The following is a 26,713-nucleotide window of genomic DNA, read 5'->3' as shown; positions in this document are numbered from 1 at the left end:
TTACCAATATTCATTGTCGCTTACATTCCTTGGACCAAGGAGAATCTGAGGTTGGAGCAGACCACCATTCTTGGGTTGGGGAGAAATAACGCAGGGAAACTTCGAGTTCAGTTTATTGTCATTCAACTGTACACGTGCATAGCGCTAAACGAAAGAAGGCTTGCGTTCTGGGGAAGAAGCTACTTCCCATATTAACAGTTCTTCCCCTAGTTCTGCACCACCTCCTGCCTGATGATAGGCAGAGATTGTTGGATGGATGGATGGGAGCGATAAAGACAATGCCAAAGGCTCTTTGTCCTATTAAGTATCTTTGGTGGATGGAAGAGAGTCCCCAATGACCCTCTCAGCAGTCCTTTGTAGGGACTTGTCAGATGCTTTGCATTTCCTGTACCAGCCGGTAGTGCAGCTGGTCAGGACACTCGATGGTGCTCCTGTAAAGATTGGCTAGAATGGAGTGTGGGGGGGAAGCGTCGCTGGCCTCAGTCTCCTCAAAAAGTAGAAATGCTGCTGTGCTTTTTTGTGATAATAGACTAGGCGAGATGATTTGTTATGTGTAAACTTGATGCTCCAACTATCTCCACGGAGGAACCGTGTACGTGCAGTGAGAAGTGGTCATTCTATGCCTCCCTAAGGTCTATAATTACCTCTTTGGTCTTGTTCACGTTGAAATTCAAGTTGTTGTGCTCGTTCCATTCAGTTACTGATTTATCAATGATGTAATTTCAGTTGGAGTGGAAGGTGGTAGTAATGCCTGAAATTACTTGCCAATGCTTCAAAATTCTTTTTTGAAGTTTTTCAAAATGCAGTGTTTATTCAATATGTGTGCAACACATGCCTTGTTGCTCTGTCCCCAGAAACAACCTAAATGTTATTTATCCTTTTAACCCTAAGTGCGGGTATTATTTCATTTGTCACTGAGACAATGATGAAAAAATTGCACATGCATGTTGGAACTGAATTGAACTGGATTGGTTATGTTTATACTACAACATTGTGATTGGATCATTTTGGCAGTTTCTGTCAAATTCTATCTAAGATTGTAATGTGTGAAATATCAAGTTAAAATATATTTTCAAATAATTGTGTTCAATTCCAAGTTTTATGTTCAAAAGGATGGTCCAGCCATCCTGACTGCCATCATTGGTATTCACTAATGGCATATGTAAAACTTGTTCCTGCATTTTTTTTCAAATCCTGTTCCTTAGCTCCATCTAAACTGAAACTGCTTGATTATCTGAATTAAGGTCTTTTCTTTCCAGCGTATTTATCTCATCCTTTGTTATCAGGGCTACCTTCCCTTTTCCATTTTGCCAATGCTTCTAAAACTTGAGTATCATGAGATATTTAGCATGTCTATTACAACTATTTGATTGTACACACTTTTATTTGTATTACTAATGCACCTTGATACAGATACTGCATGCATTCATTTAAAGAGTCTTCAATTTTGTCATTTTCTCTTTTTTCCCTGCTTAAGCTCTAGAAATCTCCAGCAATTTGCAAGTCCTTCGGCCCACAATGTTGTGCCAACCATGTAACCTACTCGAGAAAATGCCGAGAATTTCCCAGGCACATAGCCCTATATTCTTCTAAGCTCCATGTACCTATCTAAGAGACTCTTCAAAGACCCTTTTGTATCTGCTTCTACCACCACCACCAGCAGTGCATTCCATGCAACCACCACTCTCTGTGTGAAAAACTTACCCCTGACATCCCCTCAATACCTGTTTCCAAGCACCTTAAATCTGTGCCCCCTCGTGTTAGCCATTTCAGTCCTGGGAAAAGGCCTCTGACTATCCACATGATGAATGCCCCTCATCATCTTATACACCTCTATCAGGTCACCTCTCATCCTCCGACACTCCAAGGAGAAAAAGCCGAGTTCACTCAGCCTATTCTCATAAGGTACGTCCTCCAATCCAGGCAACATCCTTGTAAATCTCCTCTGCTTGATATTTCTATAGTATCCACATCCTTTCTGTAGTGAGGTGGCCAGAAGTAAGCTCACATTTGTGTTCAGTGTAATGTAGATTATTGTTACCCAATTCACTGCTCTGTGCTATTGCATTCTTTTATTTTTTTTTTTTACTTAATTCACGAAGACATCTCTTCATTCCTCCATTTAGTTTGAAGCTTTATCCACTGCCCTGGTTGCTTGATTCGTTAGGACACCAGTCCTAGCCCAGTTCAGATGAAGCCTTTGCCAGTGGAACAATGCCATCTTTCCCAGGAATGGGTGTCAATATTCCTTGAATTGAAACCCTTTTATTTCTCACTTTTTATTCTCCGACTTTATTTACCTGATAATTTTAATTTTCCTGTCATTTTTTTATTTTTGCAGAATCTTTAATACTGTGTTTCTGGCAAAAGACAAGATATTTCAAATATTAAATTGTATGTAGTTCCATTGCAAAGGGGGAGATATGTTACCTTTTGTTTGTTCTGTGTTGTATTATCTGTTTGTTACTTATTCATTGCCTGTGCAATTGTTTCTCCACTCATCCCGTTCTCTCCTTAATCATTTTGCAGTAAATGATAACCTCACTAAGTGGCTATTTCTTGAGAATCTGAATTTAAGTTAAGATGTTATGGTCATATTTGATTAGGTATCGCAAGTGCAGAATGAGGTTGAAAAGTGATCATTAGGTGAAACAAATGTAGGGTTTTAGTTACCAGAAGAATATGGAATAAACCCAGCGTCAATTCCAGCTATATCTGGTGATTCTTCTCCAGCTTGTAATAAATGGAGGTGCAGAGGAAGGAATATTCGATGGCAGCTTTCATATGCAGTAAGACTTCTCACATAGTCAGCAGCAATCGAGATATCACCTCCAGCTGATCAGCTCTAAGACTGAGAGGAGCTCTGTGTGTGCTGTGTCTATATTGTGTATTTTTATTTCTTTTTATTGAGGAAAAATATTTTTAATTGCATTGAGCCAGGTAGCTCTGTGGGACCTTTCCAGAGTCATTAGGCTGGCTATGAAACTTTATTAGGGTTGGGTGAAATAAAAGACTAAACTAAAAATTTTATAACTGAAATTAATGTTACTTTCCGTACAGCTATATTCTTATGTAACTCCCATATATATTTATCAGATCACTCAATTTATAACCATATCCGGAAACAGATCATAACTTAGCAATTATGCTCTTTCTTGGCCTTGGTAAGAACATGGCTCTTAATCCTTTTCATTCTATTTCATTAATTCAACTGCAAATGAAGTAAAATCTTGTGATGCACAATATTGCTGCCTTTTGAAGCTGTTACTTTTGAAATGGTTGAAGGATTGTCTAGGTTGTGTGAAATTTGCTTAACACAAAATAATCTGCAGATGCTGGGGTCAAAGCAACACTCACAACACACTGGAGGAACTCAGCAGGTCGGGCAGCATCCGTGGAAATGATCAGTCAATGTTTCGGGCCGGAACCCTTTATCAGGACTGTAGAGGGAAGGGGCAGAGGCCCTATAAAGAAGGTGGGGGGAGGGTGGGAAGGAGAAGGCTGGAAGGTTCCAGGTGAAAAAACCAATAAGGGGAAAGATAAGGGGGTGGAGGAGGGGAAGCAGGGAGGGGATTGGCAGGAAAGGTATAGGAAGAAGGAATGGGGGAAGCACAGTGGGTAGTAGTATAACTTCTGTACTGTATATAGTTAAGTTTTTCTAAAACATAAGCTCACATACAGTAAGTACTTTTGAAAACCTTGGATTTACAAATATGGATACTGTTCAAAATCTCAGTCATGGATTCTTAGTAAAAAGCATTCCACTCATCTTCAGTTTTCAGAATTGTTTACATCAAATGAAAGAGTAGTTTTGTGACAGGTTGGAATGCTTGAAGTCAGAATATTGATTCTGTTAATGTGCATCAGCATATCAAAGATTCAAAAGATTCAAAAAAACTTTATTGTCATTCTAACCGTACATCAGCTCTGCAGGGCAGAATGAGACAGCGTTTCCCAGGAGCAATGCAATCATAACATAACAAACGCAACACTAAATAATAAACATAACAATAAGTGATAAAACACAACAGCCGCATGTCAGTTAAAATCAAGTTATAAGTATCCAGTGCAAGTTAAAAGTGTCCAAAGCAGAGTCAGGTAGAGCAGCTATTTAGCAGTCTGACTGCCTGTGGGAGGAAGCTGTTCAGTAGCCTTGTGGTTTTAGTTTTGATGCTCCTGTAACATTTGCCTGATGGCAGGAGAACAAACAATTCATGGATAGGGTGTGAGGGGTCTTTAATGATGTACTGTGTCTTCTGGAGGCATCGACTCTGAAAGAGGTTTTGGACAGAGGGAAGGGAGACCCCAATAACCTTCTCTGCTCCCCTATCCACCCTCTGCAAGGCTTTTTTGTCAACAGCACTGTAGCTGGAGTACCAGGTTGTGATGCAAAAGGTCAGCACACTCTCAACCACGCCTCTGTAGAATATAGTTAAGCTGTCAGTGGGGAGTGATGCTTGTTTAAGCTTCCTCTGAAGGTGCAATCTCTGCTGGGCCTATTTTACACCCCAGTGGTGTTCCTGGACCAGGTGAGATTGTCCAGGAAATATGGGCGTGAAGCTGCCCACCCAATTAGTTTGGGTGCCTTCAGTACAAAAGGTTGGCTAAAAATGGTGACCTAGGCATTTGAACTTGTACCATAGAAGGGCATTAACTCTACATGTTGATGTTGGGTTCTGTTAAGCAGAGCCTGCAGTTCCACAGCACTTGTGCTTTTTACTTTTAAGGTCTTCAAACTGTTTGAAGTATTAACTTCCTCAGCATCATGACTCTCCATAAAATATTTCAACTAAAGTTTATTGTTGTGCTAAATTTATTGGGTTAGCTTGAAGGTAATACTTTCCACTTTGTTGCAACATGATTCTGGTCTAATGGCTGTACTGTTAGATTTAGCAGTCACTCTGGATCTAATCAAAGAAGTATTTGTACATCCTGTACATGTTTTATTATCACTGGGGATTAAGAACATCAGTTACTGCGGGTCTAAGTCATCAGCAAGTTGCTCAATGGTGATGGAATTGGACTTACTGTGTCGTCACATGGATCTGTGCGCCATTGTACCAAAATGGTGTGTGGTCCATAAAGGTGTGAGTGATTGTCTTGGACGTTTTTATTGTGATCACAAAATCCTCTTGGATATTGGTAATGTCTGGTTCGTAGGTGATACCGAGAATGAAACAGCTGTGTTGCCTCGGTTATTGCACGGAAAGGCCCTCGTGCCTCACTGTCGCTTGTTGTGGTCACCAGCGAAGGAGACCCTGGAACTGGCTGTGTGTCGCTGAAATTTGCACTGGGTTGGGTCTGGCTCCTTCTCTTGGTGCTGCCCTCCAGGTTCACTCAGTGCTGTAGTGTTGGCTTAGTGGAAGAAAAAGCTGGATCAGGACAACTGAGGGCCTTGGGATATATTTTTTTTTCTCTGTTGACTGTATTTTTCTGAAATCACAACCATATGTGATATATGTTGTTGGTAATATGCTCTGCACCTTTGCCCTGGAGGAGCACTGTTTTGTTCATGTATTGATTGAATGATAAACTTGAAACTTGATAGAACTTCATACACATTGTACCTTGGGATTTACTTCAAAGTTCTAAAAGTTCAAAGTAAATTTATCATCAAAGTATGTATATGTCACCATATTCAACCTTGAAATTTGTTTTCTTGCGGGGATTCACAGTAAATACAAAGAAGCACGATCGAATCAACGATAGAACACACAAGACGGACAAGCAACCAATGTAGCTTGATGGTAGAAGGGTAATAACTGTTCCTGAACCTGGTATTCTGGGACTTAAGGCACCTGTACTTCCTTCCTGGCAACGCTCCTGGTTCATGTGCCCAGTGGTAGGGAGGGCTTCAACCTTGATGGACTGGGCTGTATCCACTACTTTTTGTAGGGCATTGGTGTTTCCATACCAGGCTGTGATACAACCGGTCTGTACACACTCCGGCGCACATCTATAGAAGTTTGTTTTAGATGACATACCAAGTCTTCACAAACTTCTAAGAAAGTAGATGTGCTGCTGTGTTTACTTTATAATGGCATTTGAGTGCTGGAAGTTATAGTGCCGAGGAATTTAAATGTGTTGGTCCTTCTCCTGTCATCAATAATTAGCTCCTTGGTCTTGCTGACATTGAGTGAGAGGTGGTTTTTGTGGCACCACTCAGCCAGATTTTCAGTCTCCCTGCTATATGCTGATTCATCACCACCTTTGATTCAGTTAATGACAGTGGTGTCTTTAGCAAACTTAAATATGGCATTGGAGCTGTGCTTAGCCTCATGGTCATAAGTATAAAGCGAGTAGAGCAGGGGACTAAGGACATGTTGCCATTCTGAACTTGACTGGGTCTACAAATGAGGAAATCGAGGATCCATTTGCACAAGGGGGCATAGAAGCCTAGGTCTTGGAGGTTAATGGTTAGTTTTGAGGAGATGATGGCATTGAATGCAGAGCTGTAGTCATTGAAGAGCATCCTATGAATGCATGGTCACTGTCTCATTGTTCCAGGGTTGAGTGAAGAGCCAATGAAATAGCATCTGTTGTTGACCTGCTGTGATGGTAGGCATACAGGAGTGGATCTAAGTTGTGAATCCAGTTACCCTGTCTGGACCAGATACATTCTATGGGTTCATACTCCTGAAGGATGCTTTTGTGTTGGCTTCAAAGACTGAAATCACAGGGTCCTTGAAGGCTGTGGTAGTTTGTGATTGTGCCTCTGTGCTTTGTCAATCAAAGTGAGCTTAAAAGGCATTGGGTTCATCTGGGAGTGAAACCTTGTTGTCACCTATGTTGCTTGGTTTCACTTTGTAAGGGTTAATAGCTTTCAAGCCCAATCACATTTGTTGAGTATCCTTCTATGATTCCAGTTTGTTCTGGAATTAGCACTTTGTATGTGAGATGGCTTTCTGGTGCTCATACCTGGAATTTTTGTAGTTAGTTGCCAGAACTGAATGCCACCAATCTAGCCCTCGGCAGATTGCAGATCTCTTGATTCGTTTAAGGCTTTTGGTTTGGGAAGACTAAATATTTTGTGGGGATGCACTCATCCATGACTGACTTTATAAAAACTGTGACAAGGTGCATTCATTCAGATCCTCTTGAGCATGGCCCAGTCCACTGACTCACAACAGTCCTGTGGCTGCTCCTCTGCCTCCCGCAATCGCCTCTTCGTTGTCCTTGCTTCTGGACCCTTGATCTTTAGCCTCTGCCAGATGCAGGTTGGAGGAGAGCACACCAATGGTCAGATTTCCCAAAATGCGGTCCAGAAATAGAGCGGTAGGCATTCCTGATCTTAGTATAACAGTAGTCAAGTGTGTTGGGACTCCTGTGCTACAGTTGATATGTTGATGACAAATGGGCAGAGATTTCTTCAAAGAAGCCTGATTAAATGATTTGAAAGGCATTGGGGTAGACTGTTTTTAGTTTGCTTATTGCTACTCTCAGTGCATCGAGTGCCTGCTTAACATCGGCTTTTGGTTGTATGTAAACTGTAGTCAGGATCACAGAGAACTCTCTTGGTACATAGAATGGTCAGCACTTGATCATCAGATGTTCCCGGTTGGGGGAAACGGAGGAACAAGAACGCAACAAGACTGCTACGTCTGAGTTTATCATGAAACATAGACACCAACCTTTTGCTCTCTTTGAATCAGCAGACCAGCCCGTCCAGTGTATCGACAAACCCTGGGTCTTACCGATGTATTCGGCTTGTCCAGACTGAGCCATGTCTCTGTGAAATACAGAATGCAGCAATCCCTCATTTCCCTCCGATTGAGCAATCTTGCCCTTTGGCTTTCAGTCTTGTTCTCCAGTGACTGTATGTTTGTTTACAAGATACTATGTAGAGGAAGTTTTACGCCTTGGTGTTTTAGTGTGGCTTGGAGTCCTCCCTTCTGGCCAGGGTGATATATGTTCACCTGCTTAACGGTGCCGTACCTGTATTCCTGAGCGAGTCCGCTGAGTCTTTCAGGGTGTACAAACGTTTGTAATTGCTAGTTTGTTAAAACAGTTTAAAAGTACAATATATAAAGGGAAAATACAGGCCACAGATTGCAACAGTAGTAGTTCAGACAAGGTATTTCTAGAGGTTTTGTGTGCACCCGCAAAATGCTGCTTTGTCACCAGTGCCATTTTGACTGGGATGTTGAATATCTTGAGGGTTGTGTGCAATTTATGTATTTGGTGTCGAGAAAACAAAACAGCTGTTGGATTCCTGTGCTGTTGTTTGATGTGAAATGATGAATACTTGTCATTGTTTCAGTGCTGATCCATATTGTGTATCATTTTGATGACATTATAACCCCAAGTAAAATGCTGATTGGATCCAACCTGTCCTTGATTGCTGCAAATCTGTCAGTGTGTAACAGGATATCGCAGTAGCAAATCTTACCCTGTGTTACACTAGGAAACATCTTTAATTGAAACTTATCACATAACATGGGTTGAAGCACTGCTGAATACATAGTACTGTATAACTCGTTGCCTTTCATTTTAACCGTACTTGTGATTAAGTTACCCTAAACATTCTTGTACTACAGGAGACTGATCCATTCCACTTTTGACCAATCACTCAGTTTTTTTGTATAAAACTGCAGTGTAACATAGAATGTACTGCATTAACATGGAAGAGAGTCCTGTTCTAATGGTGTTTCTGTCAAAGGCAACTGTCTATGAGCCAAGTCAACAGACCCGTGCACTTCTGACTGCTTTTTGTTTCCGATTCATAGCCTTTGGGTCTCATCTACCTTTAGACTTGTATGTAAGAATGTTAGGGCTAATGTTAATTTGTAAATGATTGCTGGCTTCTATTTCTGCTTGCAGTTGATTGACATACATCGGGTGAATTTTTCACCTGTATACATCTGGTGATTTTTTTTTTGTAATTAAAAAGCTGTCTGTCTTAGAATTGGCTAACGCCACTTGGCATTACGCTCTGTTGTGCCTTGTCAGTTCATTACCCATCTAATATAAATAAATCGAAATGAATGAATCTGCTGCTTTATTTTTATTATTTGCGAGGTAATTACTGATGTGGAACATGATGTTCTCTGTGGTCACAAACAAGACACAATCTGTAGATGCTGAACTCCAAGCAACACACACAAAATGCTGGAGGAACTCAGCAGGCCAGGCAGTATCTATGGAAAAGTGTACAGTCAACATCTCAGCCCAAAACATCGACTGTACTCGTTTCCATAGATGCAGCCTGGCTTGCTGAGTTCCTCCAGCATTTTGTGCATGAGTGTTGATTTGATGTTTTCTATGGTAAAGCATTTACTTTTGTACTATCAAGCTCCCTGTTCCAAATGTCAGTGTTTTTTTTTACAGAAAATTCCTTAAACCAACTTAAATTTGCCTTCATTTATTTTATATCTATTCCATCATGCTGTATATTAATTCATGGTCACCTTCTGAAGTAACTTATTCTATACTTTTATATTTGCTCTAATAGAGTTGCCTGGCAAGTGTGTTCTTTCCTGAGTCAAAAGTGAAATATTTAGCTACTGACATGTTTGGAAGTGCTGAATCCAACCTGATATGTGAAACCAGTAAATTTTCAACGATGGAGTAAATCATTTTCCTGCAGTACAACATTTGGGCTGAGGGTGCCATAAGTGAGAAGGAAAAGGCCCTGTACTTTGAACTAACATCAGACTTTGCTTATAGTTAATAGTGAGTTTAATTAATAAGACTTGGTCTTTTCTGAAGGTGCTAACTCGTTAATGGGCTTGGTTTCGAATTGGTTGTCCATTATGTTTGGCCCTTCAATTAAAGGGTATATTATAGAAGACCCTTGCATGGTCCTCATTCGACACCTTCCCACTCCTAAGCAGGCAAAGTCTCAAGCAATAAGGTGCTGAAGCTTTTCTGAGCATTTTGTTTTCTTCGCAACCCTAAAATTTATAGTTGGCTCAGTTGAGGTGTACCAATATGATTTGATCCTGCAAGCTGGATGTAGTTGCTTAATACCACAGCCTTGCATTTACCTGGAGTTATTAGAATGTCAGTGTTCCCTTTTTTTCCCCCTTTTTTTCCTTTTTTTTATTGACAATTAGGTATTTATTTGCCACAAATCAAAATAAAACATTTTAACAGTAAGATTTCTGGTAACGTGCACGGGCACCAGGTCCACCGAATTTCTTGGCCTCACAACGACGAGGATCAGCAACCAGTAGAGTCCTGTCGTACTGTAAGAGAATGTCCTTGATCTTCTTGGATGCTTCATCTACATATTTCTGGTAGTAAGCCACCAATGCTTCAGAAATGGATTGATGGATAGCATAGATTTGAGCTACATGACCACCACCCTTCACACGAACTCTGATGTCGACACCAGCACATCTTTCTTTGCCCAACAGGAGAACTGGTTCCAACAGCTTGTACTGTAAGGTCTTTGACTCAATCTGTTCCAGAGGTCTGCCATTCACTTTGATGAGGCTGTTTCACCTTTTGCAATGGGCAACAGCAGTTGCTGTTTTCTTTCGCCCAAAAACCTGAACAGATTGCAAAGGTCCTTTCGCTGGCATGTTCTTGGCAGAGCGGCAGCAGCGAGAAAGACGGTACGGGGTTTCCGACCCACCAAGTCAAGACATCAGTGTTCCCTTAAGCTGGGTGCAGTGTATCATGATATATTTATTCCAAACTGACATAGAGAGAGGGTAATTCCAAGCTCAGTAACTGCCCGGCCATAAATAACAGATTGAAATGAAGTACACAATTTGTATCAAGCTAAGATCTGTTTGCTTTTTCAGCAAAATTATCTTGATTTCATTGAAAACTGCTGAAATTAAGTTGTATTTTCTGTACTCTTTAACTAAACTGTTATCTTCTACTCTTGTAGTAAACTATTACAGTGACATATACAGTGACAAAAGATAATTTATTTTGAATTTTGCATCCTGAGAAAATTAACATTGTACAGTGAACACTTTACAGTGAATTCAGACAGATGTTTCACTCTGCCTCCAACATTAGCTGACTAAATCGTCAGTAAAGGCGCTATGAAATGGGAAATTTCAACATATAAATTTATTTTGTGATCTGGAAAATGTGTGCATTTGGGTCAATAAGTAGTTTCTAACCTGGCCTTTGTATACTGAGATGATTGAAATCTAACTCATTGACTCATCCGACTTGTGATCAATCAGTTGTCTCTAACTATTTGTATTAATAACTCCCCAGTTAATTCTTAGCGTTTATGTTTCCTGTTCAAAAATAGTTGCATAATCAGTAGTGCTGTAGGAAACTCAATTGGTTTTGTGCTGTCCTGAAGGTGATGACTTTTGCCAGAATATTGCTCAGGGCACTTATTCACTTAGCTATCCTTAAAAGTTGTTTGTCTGAAGGGTAAATATAATTAAGTTGAATGGCTGCAAGAGGCATAACTGTTGAACCTGAACATTACACTGATATCATGGTTTGATTTTGATTCTGGTCTGGTAGGAGGAGTGGTGGGGTGAATGGCTGATGATATTGGGGAAGGGAAGTCCAAACTTCAGACTGATCAGAATCAGGTTTAATATCACTGGCATGTGTTCTGAGTTTGTAGTTCCATGAATTACAATAAGATATGTCGTGCAAACAGGTAGCCAAAAATAGTTAGGTAGTGTACATGGGTGTTCTTTCCTTCCACCCTCCAATCACCTATCACATTCCTGCGAGCCTCCTTCCCTCCACCCCCCCCCACACTTTTTTTATTCTGGCGTCTTGCCTCTTCCTGCTCACTCTTGAAGAAGGGTCTTGGTCCAACGTCAGCTATCTATTTATTTCCATAGATGCTGCCTGACCTGCTGAATTCCTCCAGTATTTTGTGTGTGTTGCTGTGGATTTCCAGCATCTGCAGAATTTTTCATGTTTATAATCTTCTGCTCTGCCCCCCCCCCGCAGCAGCCTGGAATACATCTTGTCTGTGCTAGGACTTATTCATCTTCAAGCCACTAAGAAATCCTATACGCCCTCTTTTTCAATGGTAATTCATTGTAGAATTCCAACCTTGCATACCCTACCCCTCTCTGAATTCTCCAACTATTTTCTACATAGTAAATCAAAATGGTATGTATTTATTTAAGACCTTATCTAAATAGACAAATGAGGATGCTGTCTTGGTGTATGATTCCTTCAACGTTGCAATTTTTTCCTCAACTTTTTGTTAAAGAATAAGCATCTTGAGCATTTGTGTAGTACGAAGAGCCAGTAATATTCATTACTTGGATTTATTTGATAATTGTACTATAACAGTTGTCATCAAAACTAGCTTGGTGGGGTGGAATAAGAGAAAATTTTAAAATTGTATTGATTCTTGACTTTCAGTGCTTTTGTGGCATGTGATGTTAATGAAAGATCATTTATATCTCCAAAATTGGGAATAAATCTTAATATATATGAGATGGAGAGGAAGATGTTGACAATTATTGAAGAAATAGGGTTGCACATCCTTAGAGTATTGTAACTAAGGTGTCCTCTGAGATGGTTTATCCATGCCATCAATACCTGGTCTTCCTTTAGCCATTTAGTAAGATTTATACAAATAGCATGTTTAATTTGTAAACAAAAAAACCCTATAAAGGTTTTCTCATGGATTTTTGAATTCCTTTAACTACCAAGATAAAAAGAGGAAATAGTAATGAGTCTAGGCAGTGCCCTTGCTTGTTTCCTCAAACTGCTGATAGTTTTCTGAACAAGGTATCACTCAAGTGTGAACAGTCACTTACTTTTACTGGGAAGTGTTATTTGGCTGAATCATTGAAGCAGTTATGGTGCTTCTTAGTTGTATCCAGAGGTGGTCAGAAGTGTGGAAAAGCCTCAGCTGGATATATTGAGGCCCTTGAGCTTAGACATTGTTTAGGCACGACTGGGGGTTTGTCTCAATTTGCTAGATTTTGTTACTGAATGCATTTGTGACCTTGGTGCTCCAAGAACTATTGCACAGCATTTCTCAGTTCACGTGTATGATGTATCTCGAGCAGCATGCTCACCTTTTGAGTGTAGTGGTAGTGGGTTCAATTTTCTTTTTAAAGATGCGAGTATGAGACAGATTTCAATTCAAAACATTAACAATTCCATCATTCAATCCCACCCACCCTTTACAGATGTTGCTGGACTCAGAGTTTCTGCAGCAGATTGTTATTCTGGATTCTAGCATCTGCAGTCTCTTACCCTATTATCTTAGCTGATTATTCAGTCCATTGCTAATGTTGAAGGTATCATCATTAGGATTAAGTATTAAATCATGTCACCTTTTATGTTATGAGGTAGGAACTCAGTGGCACTTCAACCAGGAAGGGGAGTTCTTTTCCCCAGCTAATATTTATAAACCAAACTACTTAAAACAGATTATCTCAATCTCATTGATTATCTCAATTATATTTATCTTGCTTACAAAGCAACAGTCTACTGTTAAAAGTAATGAATAGCGAAATACTTTGTTTTGAAAGTGACTAAAGCGATCCAAGTTTCTCTTTCTTGAGCCTTACAGGATATTTTTCCCTTGATCAGTAATTTTAAAGAAGTTATCATGGGATGTGGGTATCACTGGCAAAGCTGGCATTAGTTTCCTCCCATCGAAGAGTTGAGTCATTCATGTGTTGTTTTTTGTCAGCTGTGTGTTTATCTCAGTGACTGTGATGTAGTTCAGGGGCCGAATGTGCCATTAACTGTAATGGAGTACTTTAGTTTTCAAGGTAACAAGTTTGATATCAAAAGAAAAACTGTAAATCACATCCCAGAGCATAGAGCTTTCTGAATCATGAAAGCTCTTGAACTACAGTTGTAATGTAGAAATACATGGCATTCAGTTTGCACATGCAAGATCTTACAAATCTTACAGGTCAAATGGTGAGTTGTGTTAAGTTCTTAAACTCAATGATCTAAGCAAAAGGTAGTGGTGACACAGTCTAAATTTTTTTTTGTTTGTAATCTGCTGCAAACATCTATATTTATCAATGAGTGGGAAAGAGAAGAAATGGGGTATATTTTCTGTCAGGTTCTCTGAGCCACATATTTAAGCATATTCTTTTGCTTAATTTAATAGTAAAATGTATGCCTCGTTATTGGGGCTAAAGAATCTGTAGGGAACTGACACTGACTGTTCAGACAGTTGTGTTGAAAATGCCTTCCTTTCAACAGTATGGGTCATTGATGAGTAAGTCACCTGAGCAAGATGATTGGCTGTGCTTGGACCATGCTGTTCTGGGTCATTGATGAAGCTCTGGAGTGCAAGGCCTAGACACAGAATAAGACAAGTTTCTGGGCTGGCTGGCTGTAAAATAATGTCGTGCTCATTATAGTTTTTGTTTTGCCTCCCATGCACAAATCACCTGTTATGCCCTGTGATTTGCCTTCAGCTGCTTAAGCTTCAAGGTGATGGCTAAAGATTCATCTCCCCCTCCCTCCTTCAACATGCTTGCCATGTAACTGCCACAGCTTTTTCACACATTTCAGGGGGTTTGATTCCATTGATCAGCATTCAGTGTTCAGCACCAAATTCAGGTCTGAAAACTGTCCAAAAGTTGCACCCTGCACACTCCCCCACCCCCACTCCGCACATGGATATTTATAGCAGTTTGCAGAGAGGACAACTCTGTAGCAAGAGGCTTTCATCATGTTAGGGAGTGAGGCAATTTATTAACTGAAGCAAGCAATGTCTTAATTTACCTTAAGACTTTGAGAGATGTCTGATTTACCTCACAAAATTCCTACTGACTGATCTATAGATTGACAGAAAATCCAGAAATGTACCTCAACTGGATTGTTAAATTTCTAAACAGAAAATCAGTAATTCTTGGTAGTTTTGGGATTAAATTGCCACTTGGGCCTTTGAAGATCTACCACAACTCCATTCTCAGATTAGGTGAATGCTAAATATCCTATGATATAATGTGAAAAATTAGTGAGAAATTTGTGCTGTTATTTTAATGTACTGGCACTTCATTCATGAAGAGACCTAGGTTTAGTAGCCTCATTGTCTGGGAGAAGAAGCTGTTTTCCAGCCTACCCAGTTCTTGTCCTAATGCTGTGGTACCTCCTGCTTGATGGCCAAAGATATTTTTGGATGAGTAGGAGGGATCATTGACAATGATCGACAATGGGCCCTGCATATGTAGCGCTCCTGATAAATGTCTCTGATGGATGGAAGAGAGACTCCTGTGGTCCTCTCAGCAGTCCTTGCAATCCTATGTAGGGACTTACGATTTGATAACTTAAAATTATCATACCAGATGGCGATGCTGCTGGTCAGGACATTCTTGATGGTGTTCCTGTAAAAGTTGGTTGGGGAGGGGTGGGGAGGGAGCCTCACCCTCAATCTCCTCAGAAAATTCAGATGCTTCTGTGCTTTAACTCTCCAAAGTTGAGCCTTGCCTGTGCAGTGAGGAGTGGGCAGCCTAGACCTTCCTAAAGTCCACAGTCATCTCTTTGATCTTGTCCACATTGAGACTCAAGTTGTTGAGTTCATGCCATTCTACCAGCTGCTCTATCACTTCTATGTGCTGTCTTCTTGTTGATGAGGCCTGCCACTGTTGTGTCATCAGTGAACTTGATTTGGTTTGAACTGGATCTAGCAGTGCATCATGTATCAGCAGCGTAAACAACTGTGGGCTAAGCATGCAGCCCGGTTGGGTGCCAGTGCTCAGCGTGATGGAGTGAGAGATGTTTCTGCCAACGTGGGCTGGCTGTGGTCTTTCTATCAAGATCCAGTTACAGAAAGAGATGTTGAGACCCAATGAGGACAGTTACCCACCAACTTCTGAGGGATGATCATATTAAACACTGAGCTGAAGTCAGTAAAAAGCATCCTGGTGTATTAGGCACAATTTTCCATGTGGGACTGGACATTTGAGTGATAAACAAACTGCAAAGGGTCTTTTCCAGCCCTTTTCAGGCTTGAGTTCAATGGGAACAAATCTTGGAGCACAAAGAATTGAGTTTTATGGACTACCATGTCCTCTGAAGAGATCCATTAATGTTTTAATAGAGGTATTTTCTGTTTACTTAATACCTGAAAGTAAAAACATGCACACTCACACGCACACTCACTCACACGCATGCTCACATGCACACTATCACTATCTCTCTCTCTCTCACTCTCTTCCCCACTCTCTCCCACTCCACTCCCTTTGCAATTTTTGCTCATTTCTTTCTCAATTCCTGCTAAAATATTGTTTACATTTACATCATTTATTATTATATTGTAATTTGTCCTTTATTGTGCCTATTGTCTTGTTTATTAATTATTGTACTGTCTTGCACTGTTTTGTGCACTTTATGTAGTCCCATGTAGGTCTGAAGTCTAATGTCGTTTTGTGTTGTTTCATGTAGCACCATGGTCCTGGAGGAAAGTTGTTTCACTTTTACTGTGTACTGTACCAGCAGTTATGGTTGAAATGACAATAAAAACAACTTGTAAAAAAGTGGTACTTAAGTATACAAACTCGTTCAATTTGGAGCTCTGTTAAATGACAAATAGGCCTTTTTGCACCAAACTTAGTGTATGAACTGTTCAGTCAAATATCTTTGAGATTGATGTTTTATTTTCCCCCTTTAAATTTGGGCTCTTTGTGTGTTTGCATGCTGAGGACATAAGACTTTATTACAAAAGAGTCAACCAGCAATCAGTCAGTTCTCTTACGTAAAGGCAGAGAAGTGGAGCATTCTCTTGTAAGTAATCTTACTACAGGGGAGTATTTAAGTAATCTTACTACAGGGGAGTATTTTTGAGAACTCAAAGAAATTATCTAGTGTTAAATAGTCATTGAATCAGTCAGTGTTATTCAACTAAGTGTTTTGGTAGACTCTACTTAGCACATCATGAAATATTTGTGCAACAGGATTGGTAGTTGTATACCAGAATTGGTATATTGGAAACCCAAGATAGCATTCAAGTGCAACCTGCACATTTTTATTTTGCTCTCCTAGGTGCCCATCACTACAGCTCATTTTCTCATATTTGAATTTCCACTATGTCAGTCTACTGTGGAACTGTACCAGGAAATTGTTGCTAGACTCATGGAAATGGGGGTGGGGGAGGAAGAGAGAGAAGAGGAGCAAGAGTAGGCTATTGGATGCATGAGCATGCACACCCATTCAATACAATCATGGTTTATCCTCTTCCTTAATATCATATTTCTATATTTCTGCTCTTTTCATACCCCTTGATACCTTTTTTGCATAGAAGTTTTTCTAGCTCCCCTTTGAATATATTTAAGAACTTAGTGGCTTCCACCATGTTCTGTGGTGGAATATTCCATAGGTTCACCACCGTCTGAATGAAAAGCTTCATTTCTTTGTGAACTTAAATGTCTCATATCTTGAAATTGTGAACCTTCATTCTAGACCCCCCCCCCCCAAAGGGCATTGTATTCTTCTTTAGCTTATCACCCCCCACCGGGGCATAGATTGGTAACAGCAGCTCACCAAAGTCCTCTGTCCTAGGCTGATAGAAGATTGATCAGTCCTGTGGCTTCCACTTTCACCACAAGACTTCATATGCCTTCCACTAGGGGAACAAACAGACTGGACCATATTTATACCATCTCATGCTCTCATCATGGCCCCTCTGACCACATCTCCATAAAGTTCATCCCAGCATATCAACTGCTGTTAAAAATGGAGAAACCAGTCAAGAGGACCATCACTGTATGGCCTGATGGGGCACAAACTATGCTTCAGGACTGTTTTGGACAGACTAGCTGGTGGATGTTCAAGGAGGCCACAAATGGAAAAGACACAGACCTCAAGAGATATGCCTCACCTGTCACTGGCTATATCAGTGTGAGTGTTGACATTGATATCCCAGGAATGGTCATCTCCTGGCCCTATCAGAAACTCAGAGGTGTGGTCCCTGCTAAAAAGCCCAGGACACTGCCTTCAAGTCTGGAGATAGAACAGCTCTCAGAGCAGCCAGAAGAAACCTCATCTTGGGCATCAAGAAGGCAAGGACGGCCTATGCACAAAAAAAATTTAAGAACAGCTGTCCGATAATGAACCCTAGTGTATGTGGCTGAGTATCAAGAGTATTACTGACTACGCAAGGAAAAGCAGCATCAACTGTACCAGTGACCTCTCCCTTCCTGATGTTCTAAACAACTTTTATGCACACTTTGAGACATGCAACACAACATTGGTTATGAAAGCAACCCCCCCTGCCCAGCTAGGTGAGCAGCCACTGACTGTAACAGCTGCAGACCTGAGAAGGACTCTGCAGAAATCCAACACCCTGCCGGCTGAGTCAGATAACATCGCAGACCGAGTGCTCAGGGAATGTGCACACCAGCTCAATGACATCTTCACTGACATGTTCAATACGTCATTCATCCACGCTGCTGTCCCCACTTGCTTCAAATCAGTCACCATCATCCACGAAGCTCTACACCTTCAGAACTAAATGACTACCACCCAGTGGTACTGATGCCAATCATCATGAAGTATGTTGAATGGTTGGTCCAAAGCAATTTACATATCAAAAGCTCTTCCTGCCACATTGGGCACTCATCAATATGCTTACCGACAGAACTGCTCTACAACAGATTCCATAGCCTCTGTCTTGCACCTGGCCCTGACACACTTAGAAAACAAGGACACTCAAGTCAGAATGCTGTTTCTGAATTTCATTTCAGCATTCAACACAATTATCCCACAACCTTTGGTGAACAAACTCCAATTCAGCCTAAATACATCACTTGCAACTTGGTGTTGGACTTTCTAACTAACAGACCTCAGATAGTCAGGACGCATAACTGCTCCTCCCTCCCCATCATCCTCATGCTCCTCAGGGCTATGTGCTGAGCCCATTGCTATATACTCTGCTCACAATCAAACACTTGAGTAATCGTCCGGTTCACCGATGGTACAACAGTAGTGTGGCTCATCAACAATGATGAAGATGGCCTACAGAGGAGGTGGAAGACCTTGAGGCTTGATGTCAGGCAAATAATCTCTCAATGCCATCAAGACAAAGGAGATGCAGAGCCTCTCGTAGTCCCAGAACACATGCTTACACAATCAGGAAAGCTCACTAATGCCTCTACTTTTGAGGAGGCTGAAGAGAGCTAGCTGGACTGTACACATCTATGCTCATGTCATTCTACAGATATGCAATGCATGTCATCCTTACATGCTGCATCACTGCATGGTACAGAAACTGCACTGTGGCAGACAGTCCTCCTCAACAGGTAGTCAAAATTGCCCAGTGTATCACAGGCCTACCAGCCTAACCACCATCAAAGACATGCATACAGAAGTGTGCAGGGAAAGGGCCGATAACATCATGAAGGATCCCACCCACCTCGCTTGTTTGTCCCACTCCCATCAGGGAGGAGGCTTCATAGTATATGCCAGGACAACCAGACTCCAGAGTAGTAAGGGTGATCAACATTTCCACCCACTAACCCACCCCTCCACACACCAACCAGCACTGCTTTTTAATCTCCTGTCAGTCACCTTGTGTACAGATATTCCTGTGCCTAGTGTCACCTAAAGGACAATCAATCTATGTATATAACCTATCTTATGTATTTATATTTATTGTGTTTTTTATTGTTATTATGTTCCTTACCTTATGTTTTTTTGTGTTGCTTTGGAGCTGGAGTAGCAATTGTTCTTTCTTTACACTTGTATACTGGAAATAACGTTAAACAATTTTGAATCTTCTAGGTGAAGATCTTTTCTCTCCCAGGGATGAAGTATCTGGAGCTTTTGTTGGTGTTCCTGTAGCTCTGGGTTTTTATGGGATGTGGTTGCTAGTCCCATGCCGAACCCTCCCATCTTTTGTAGCCCAGCTTGCGATGGGTGGTCCTGTGTAATTGTAGCAAACCATCGTCATTCCTGTTCATAGGTCCTCTTCCTGTGAAGACAATACACCACTTTCGAACTTAACTACTTGGTATACCTGCATGTTTATTCTTTCTGTTGACTCAATTCCTCTGAAGACCATGCAGTTTTATTGAAGGTGTGCCTCTGGCCAACTGTGACAAGGGTGGTCATGGCCAAAGACTTAAATTTTCAGATGACCGAATTGGTAAAATCTATCCATTACAGAAGACTTAAAATAAACATTTTGGTCCAAGTCAGAAGATTGTGGGTTTACTGTCTGCTTTGGAGATCATAAGATATGGGAGCAGTATTAGGCCATTTGTCCCATATTATCTACTCTACCATTCAATTTAGCTGATTTTTAAACCCTCATTCTTCTGCCATTTCCCCATAACCTTTAAAGCCCCCCCCCCCATCAATCAAAAACCTATCAATCTCTGCCTTAAATACACCTAGTGACTTGGACTTCACTGCCCTCTGTGGCAACAGATTTTACAGATGTTCCATCCTTTGGATGAAGTAATTCCTCATTATCTTAGTTCTAAAGAGACTTGTACTGAGACTCTGCCCTCGGATCCTGGACTTACCTAATGGAAACATGCTCTGCATATCCACTCTATCCAGACCATTTACTTTTCTGTAAGTTACAGTGAGATCCTGACAGGTACACTTCTCCCCACCTTGATAATCACAAAATCCTTTTAAGTTCCATCGAATACGGACCCAGAGCCATTAAGTGCTCTTGAAACAGTAAGTCTTTCATTCGCAGGATCATTCTTGTGAAGCTCTTCTGGGCCAGTACATCTTTTCTTAGATATGGGCCTCAAAATGTCTCAATATTCCAAATGTGGTCTGACCAACATCTTACATAATATCAGCAAACATTCTTGTTTTATACTCTAGTCCTCTCGAAATGAATGCAAACATTGCATTTAACTTCCTTACAACTGACTCAACTTGCAAGTTAGCCTTAACAGTATCCTGTACTGGGACTCCAGATCCCTTTGCACCTCATTTGGAAAATAGTCCTACCGAAATTCATAACCCCTATGTTTTGTTTCATATGTCGCTTCTTTGTCCACTCTCTAAACTTGACCAGGTCCGCCTGCAGACTCCTTGCTTCTGTAACATTACCTGCCTATCTACCTGACTTGGTATCATCTGCAAACTTGGCCACAAAGCTACCTGTTCCTGCATTTTGATCGTGGATGTATGACATGGAAAGTTGTGATCCCAAAACTGACCACTGTAGAAATCTATTAATCACTGGTAGCCATCCTAAAAAGGACCCCTTTTTATCCCCACTCTCTACTTTTTGTTAGTCAGCCAGTCTTCTATCAATGCTAATACTTTACCTCTAGTACCATGGCTCTTGTTTAGCAGCTTTGTTTGTGGCGCTTTGTCAAAGGTGGTGTGAAGATAGAAAGAAATATGTGCATTAATTCTTCTTTGTCTGGAATATTTAGCTCAAATAATTCTAACAGATTTGTCAGGCATGGTCTCTCCTTGAGCAACCTTGATGACTTCACTGTATTTTATCATGTGCTTCCAAGTGTGCTGAAATTTCATCCTTAATGATGGACTGGGACTTGAGAACGAAAGTCTGAATGATGCTCTGTGTTGCACTGTTGTGTGTTACACTGCTGACAGTAAAAAAAAATGAAGAACTAGCACATAAAGACCATTGACCCCAATCTATACATGCCAGCCAAAAATGGGCATAGTTAATCCTATTTCTTTGCTAATTATGCATAGCATTGCAGATTATGGCTCTTTGAGGGCATTAATTCAATTGTTTCTTTTAACAATAGTGAGGGTTTCTTTTAGAGTACTTTCAGGCAGTGAGTTCAAGACTATTGCTATTCATTATTTGAAGTAATCTCTTCCCTGTTCCCCTCTAATCCATTTTCCAATCAACTAAAAACTGAATGGACAGCATAGCAGGAGGCCATCTGATGCATGCAATTCATCGTGGTTCAGTAAAATGGACTCCAGCTTGTTGCACTTTTCTGCAAATTCTCTCCACTCATATTTGTTCATTTCCCTTTTGAAGATTAACATTTGAGTTCCATTGTTGGCACAGGCAGTAACGTTACAGTCCCTATCCACTTGTAAGTATTATTGATTTTTGACTCTCCTGCTGATCACTTTCATTCTATGCCTCCTTGCTCTTGATCCTTCTTTCCATCGATGACAGCAGTTTCTCTCCAACTGCTCTTCCTTACCCTTCAAGATTTTAATCATTTCAAGATTTCCTTTCAACCTCTTTGGTTCGACTAAGAACAACTCCAGCTCCACTGGTCTATCTACATTACTAAAATTCTTCATCCTTGCAATCAGAAAATATTCTAGACTCAATTCTATGGTAGTCAATTCTTTAAACTGCCATTCCAATTGATGCAGAATTTTCTTGAATCCAATGCTAAATATTTCTAGCAGTGGCACTACCTTTCCTTAAAATAGACCTGTGAATTTGTTTATTCAAGTAAATCAAGTGTTTGCTTATATCCTGATCACTGTTTTAATTGGGTTGCAGTTTAAAAACCTTTTGATACCAGCAAGATATTCAATTTCTAGTGGTTGAGTTAATAATTTGGAATTCTTCCCTATCTGTTGATTAGACCCAAACTTATTCCTGTCCTTGTGTGATTATTTTTCATTTCTCAGTGACGGAAGATACAGTGATACTCTGCATAGTTTTCAAGTGATGAAACAAGGAGTCCCAGTGTACTAAAACGGCATGTCAGGGGATCATGTTATAAAAATCACATACCATTGGAAGAAGCACGTAATGGTGGTAATCTACTGATTAATGCAAATCTTTGAAGCAGTCACTCCACTTATCAAGTTAACATTGATTTTTTTATTTTAAATATCGAGTGGTGGTACAGGCTATGCTTGTTTAGATCTTCACCTTCAGTTTGTGCATACGTTATCTTGAGAAATTTCCTCACAATTCTTCTTAATGTAGACTGATCTGTGCAATTTGGGTTTGGCTGTACAAACTGGATTAGATACACAAGTCACTGTTTATTATGTCCGCCTTTTGAAGTGATGGATAAATAAAAGGACTTAGAACTTCCGGTATTGTATCCAACAGGTTAAATGAGATATGAACTTCTACACTGCAGCTTCATTGTCCATTCACCATCTCTCATCAAATTTTGTTCCCAATTTTGCAATTAAGGGTTGCTTTTCTCCCAACCTGATCAATTATTCTTATCATAGAGAACTATTTTGAGATGAGCTGGTTGCAGTGAAGCTGCTCAGTGGATGATTGTGGGTAGAGATGGCATGATCCAATGTTCAACAGTAGTAGCTTTGTTCAGTGTGATGGCGTAGGATGTTTAGTGAGCACAATGAGAATTGAGTTTTGGTTCAGCTGTAGTTCTGAGCTCAAATTCAAAGACAAAAGTTCTTTGTTGAGAATTGTTGAGTGTATCTGTGTCCAAAAAATGAACTTTGACTCTGCGTGCATGCCAGCTATCCCAACCCCTGTACCCATGTTCCTCGTACTTAGAATCTTTGCAATTCATTAAACTTTCAATTGAAAGATCTCATTTAAATAACTAAAGGGGATTGGCCCTAGGTGAATTGGGATGACAAGTTGGTCGGTTGATTAGCAAATGAGTATACGCTATCAAATAGAAGATATTTCACGTATCACTTTATTCTGATTGACATAGTGCCAAACGGTAGAGATGTCTTAAAATATTGAAAATGAAAGCCAAAAGTCAGCTGAAGGGAGAGAACTGCAAAGGAAGAGAAGCAAAAATTCTGTATTAAAATAGTTTAGATAAAGAAACTGGGAACTCTTTCACAAACATATTGAAAGTATAGATAAAGCCCACTTAGATATTATCTTTCACTGGAGTATTGTGCCCAATTCAAAATCATGAATGATTTTCTAAAAATACAGGCAATCCTCTCCATTGGCAAAGGGCCAGTACCTGCAGAATGTAGTAGTTATAGTAGACATTAGATGAAGCGAATTATTTTACAGTGTTATATCATTTCGTAATGACTTTAAAAAGCAATTTGGATAAAGATTTCAAGTGAAAATTTTCTAGGGGTTTTGGAAAAGATGAGTGAATGGGGGTCTTTCAGAAAGTCAGAATGTAGATGAGTTAAATGTTCTCATTGTTATATTACCGTCATTCAGTGATTGATGACTGTTGCTTGCATTTGACTACTCTCCAACCTTGGTACTGGCCAAGTCTGAGCCCTCACTACTTAATTCTCTTGCAAAACTTTATAATTTAGTAGTCTTTGTAGATTTTGTATATTTTTACCACTTTTGTTTCTGATTTTAAATTTCATTTTAGGAATGCATGTCACTTGTCTGATTAATTGAGACTTTTTTGTTGCCTGTTGCTTGAGGCAGTGATTGGAGTGCAAATGGATTTCAAGAAAATGGATGTTCAATTGAACTTCCTGATTAATGTAACATGCTGTCTGAGCAAGGCATCAACTACTGATATGCAATCATCACGCACTAATTACATCCTTGTTTTGCTCTCCAAGGTGGTACCCATTGCTGTATTTAATTGAAGGAATTTCTAGTTTGTTAAAAACATATTTTACTGTGTATTCAATAAAAGCAATCGACTTTTTATCTATATTCAATTACATTTAAATTTGGATCACACAATTCCAACACAGTAATGGTAACAAAAAGCGTTTGTTCTGGCTTTTTAATGTTACCTTCCTCCCAGCTGCATTGCAGGATACTAAGACCAGCCTAAGTTACAGTTCAGAACTGCCCGATTTCTGAGTTCTGTAATTGTTAAAGGCGTTCTCACCAGACCAGTTCAGACTTCTTGACTTTACCAATTCTGGAGATAATTCCTGATAATAAGAACATAAAATCAGAGTAGAAGTGGGCCATACAGTCCCTTGAGTCTGCATATCATTGATAACATAATGGCTGCTTTGAACATAATCTTAATACTACTTTCCTGCCTGCTCCCCATAACCTGCTTTTCCCCAGTCATCCAAAAATTCCCTCTCAGTCTTGAATAAATTCGGTGACTTGACCCCAATGTTCCCTGATACAAAAAATTCCAGAGGCTTGTGATGCTCTAAAAGGAAAAAAATCCTCCTTGCCTCTCAAAAAGTGGATCCTTTATTCTGAAGCTATGGCCATTTGTTTAAGAAGCCCCAGGAAGAGAAACATCCTTGCTACCATGTCAATCCTCCAATCCTCCCTCAGTCTTTTGCTATATGTTGATTTTCCGTTCTTCTAAACTCAAACGAATATGCAGCGCCTACTGATCGTCAATCCCTATTATTTCAGGAATCAATGTTGTAAACTGTTTCTGAATTCCTCCCATTGTAAGCATATTTCTCATAAAAGAAATGATCTGATTGCATTCGGGAGAGTGTAGGTGAGATCCATCAGGATGTTTTTGGATTTGAGAACATCTATCATGTGGATAACTGGCACTGGCTGGGTTTGTTTTCCTTGAAGTGGAGGAGACTGAGGAGTGACCTGGTTGAAGTGTATAAGATTGTGAGAAACATAAATAGTGAAACTTTTGTTAAGGATTAGAACCAATAAGGTACTGATGGAGTACCTGGTAATGCTCTGTAAACTTGTGCCAACCAACTGGTGGGAGTATTTAAAGACATTTTCAACCTCTTCCTGCTATGGTCAGAAGTTCCCATCTGCTCAAAAAGTCAACAATTATACCAGAGTGCTCAAAGAGTAGTGTGAGTTGCCTTAATGGCTGTTGCCCAGTAGCACTCACATCCATGGTAATGAAATGCTTTGAGAAGATAGTTATGGCTAGACTGAACTTCTGCTTCAGCATAGAAGTGGGCCCACTGCAATTTGCATGGCATCGCAATAGGTCTCCGGCGGATGCAATCTCAATGACTTTTCACAGGACCTTGGATCACCTGGACAGTACAAACACCCATGTCAGGTTGATGTTCGTTGACTATAGCTCTGTGTTTAACGCCATCATTCCCACAGTACTGACTGATAAACTACAGAACCTGGGCCTCTGTACCACCTCCTGCATTTGGATCCTCGACTTCCTGACCGGAGGACCATGTCTGTGCAAATTGGTGATAATATCTCCTTGCTGACGATCGACACTGGCACACCCCAGGGGTGTGTACTTAGCCCACTGCTCTCCGCCCTCTGTACCCATGACTGTGTCTAGGTATAGCTCAAATACTGTCTATATTGTTGCTGATGATACAACCATTGTTGGTAAAATCTCAGATGATGATGAGAGGACGTACAGGAGCGAGGTACACCAGCTAGTGGACTTGAGTGGTGTCACAGCAACAACCTTGCACTCAATGTCATTAACACAAAAGAGCAGATTGTGGACTTCAGAAAGGGTAAGACAAGAGAACACGAACCAGTCCTCATCGAGAGACCAGAAGTGGTGAGAGTGAGCAACTTAAAATTCCTGGGTGTCAAGATCTCTGAGGATCTAACCTGGTCCTAACATATCAATGTAGCTATAAAGGAGGCAAGACAGTGCCTATATTTCATTCAGAGTTTGAAGAGATTTGGCTTGTCGACTAAAACACTCAAATTTATACAAATGTACTGTGGAGAGCATTCTGACAGGCTGCATCACTGTCTGGTATTGGTGGGGTGGCTACTATACAGGATTGTGAAGCTAAAGGAAATTGTAAAATCAGCACAATTTTGAGTACTAGCTCCATACTAACCATGACCTCTTCAAGGGGCAGTGCCTGAAAAAGGAGACATCCATTACTAAGGACTCCCATCACCCAGGACATGCCCTCTTCTAATTGTTATGGTCAAGAAGGAGGTACAGAAGCTTGAAGGCACAGCTTCTTCCGCTCTGCCATACCATTCTTAATGGACATTGAATCCATGAACACTACCTCGCTTTTTAATATATATATATTATTTTGATTT

The 26,713-nt window shown here is 40.4% G+C and overlaps 1 protein-coding gene and 1 pseudogene across 5 annotated transcripts in view; one reads left to right on the top strand and one right to left on the bottom strand.

The window, feature by feature from the left end:
- The window catches only part of LOC140199398 (abl interactor 2), a 161,604-nt gene that overhangs the window by 36,019 nt on the left and 98,872 nt on the right, over positions 1-26,713 (top strand). The gene's annotated exons all lie outside the window — the stretch shown is intronic.
- LOC140199401 (small ribosomal subunit protein uS9-like) lies at positions 10,044-10,566 on the bottom strand (annotated as a pseudogene).

This window comes from Mobula birostris, chromosome 6 (genome assembly GCF_030028105.1).
Source record: "Mobula birostris isolate sMobBir1 chromosome 6, sMobBir1.hap1, whole genome shotgun sequence".
In the NCBI taxonomy this organism is placed as follows: Eukaryota; Metazoa; Chordata; class Chondrichthyes; order Myliobatiformes; family Myliobatidae; genus Mobula; species Mobula birostris.
The sequence above is the reverse complement of the archived record's forward strand: the minus strand, read 5'-3'. Positions and strand labels throughout refer to the sequence as shown.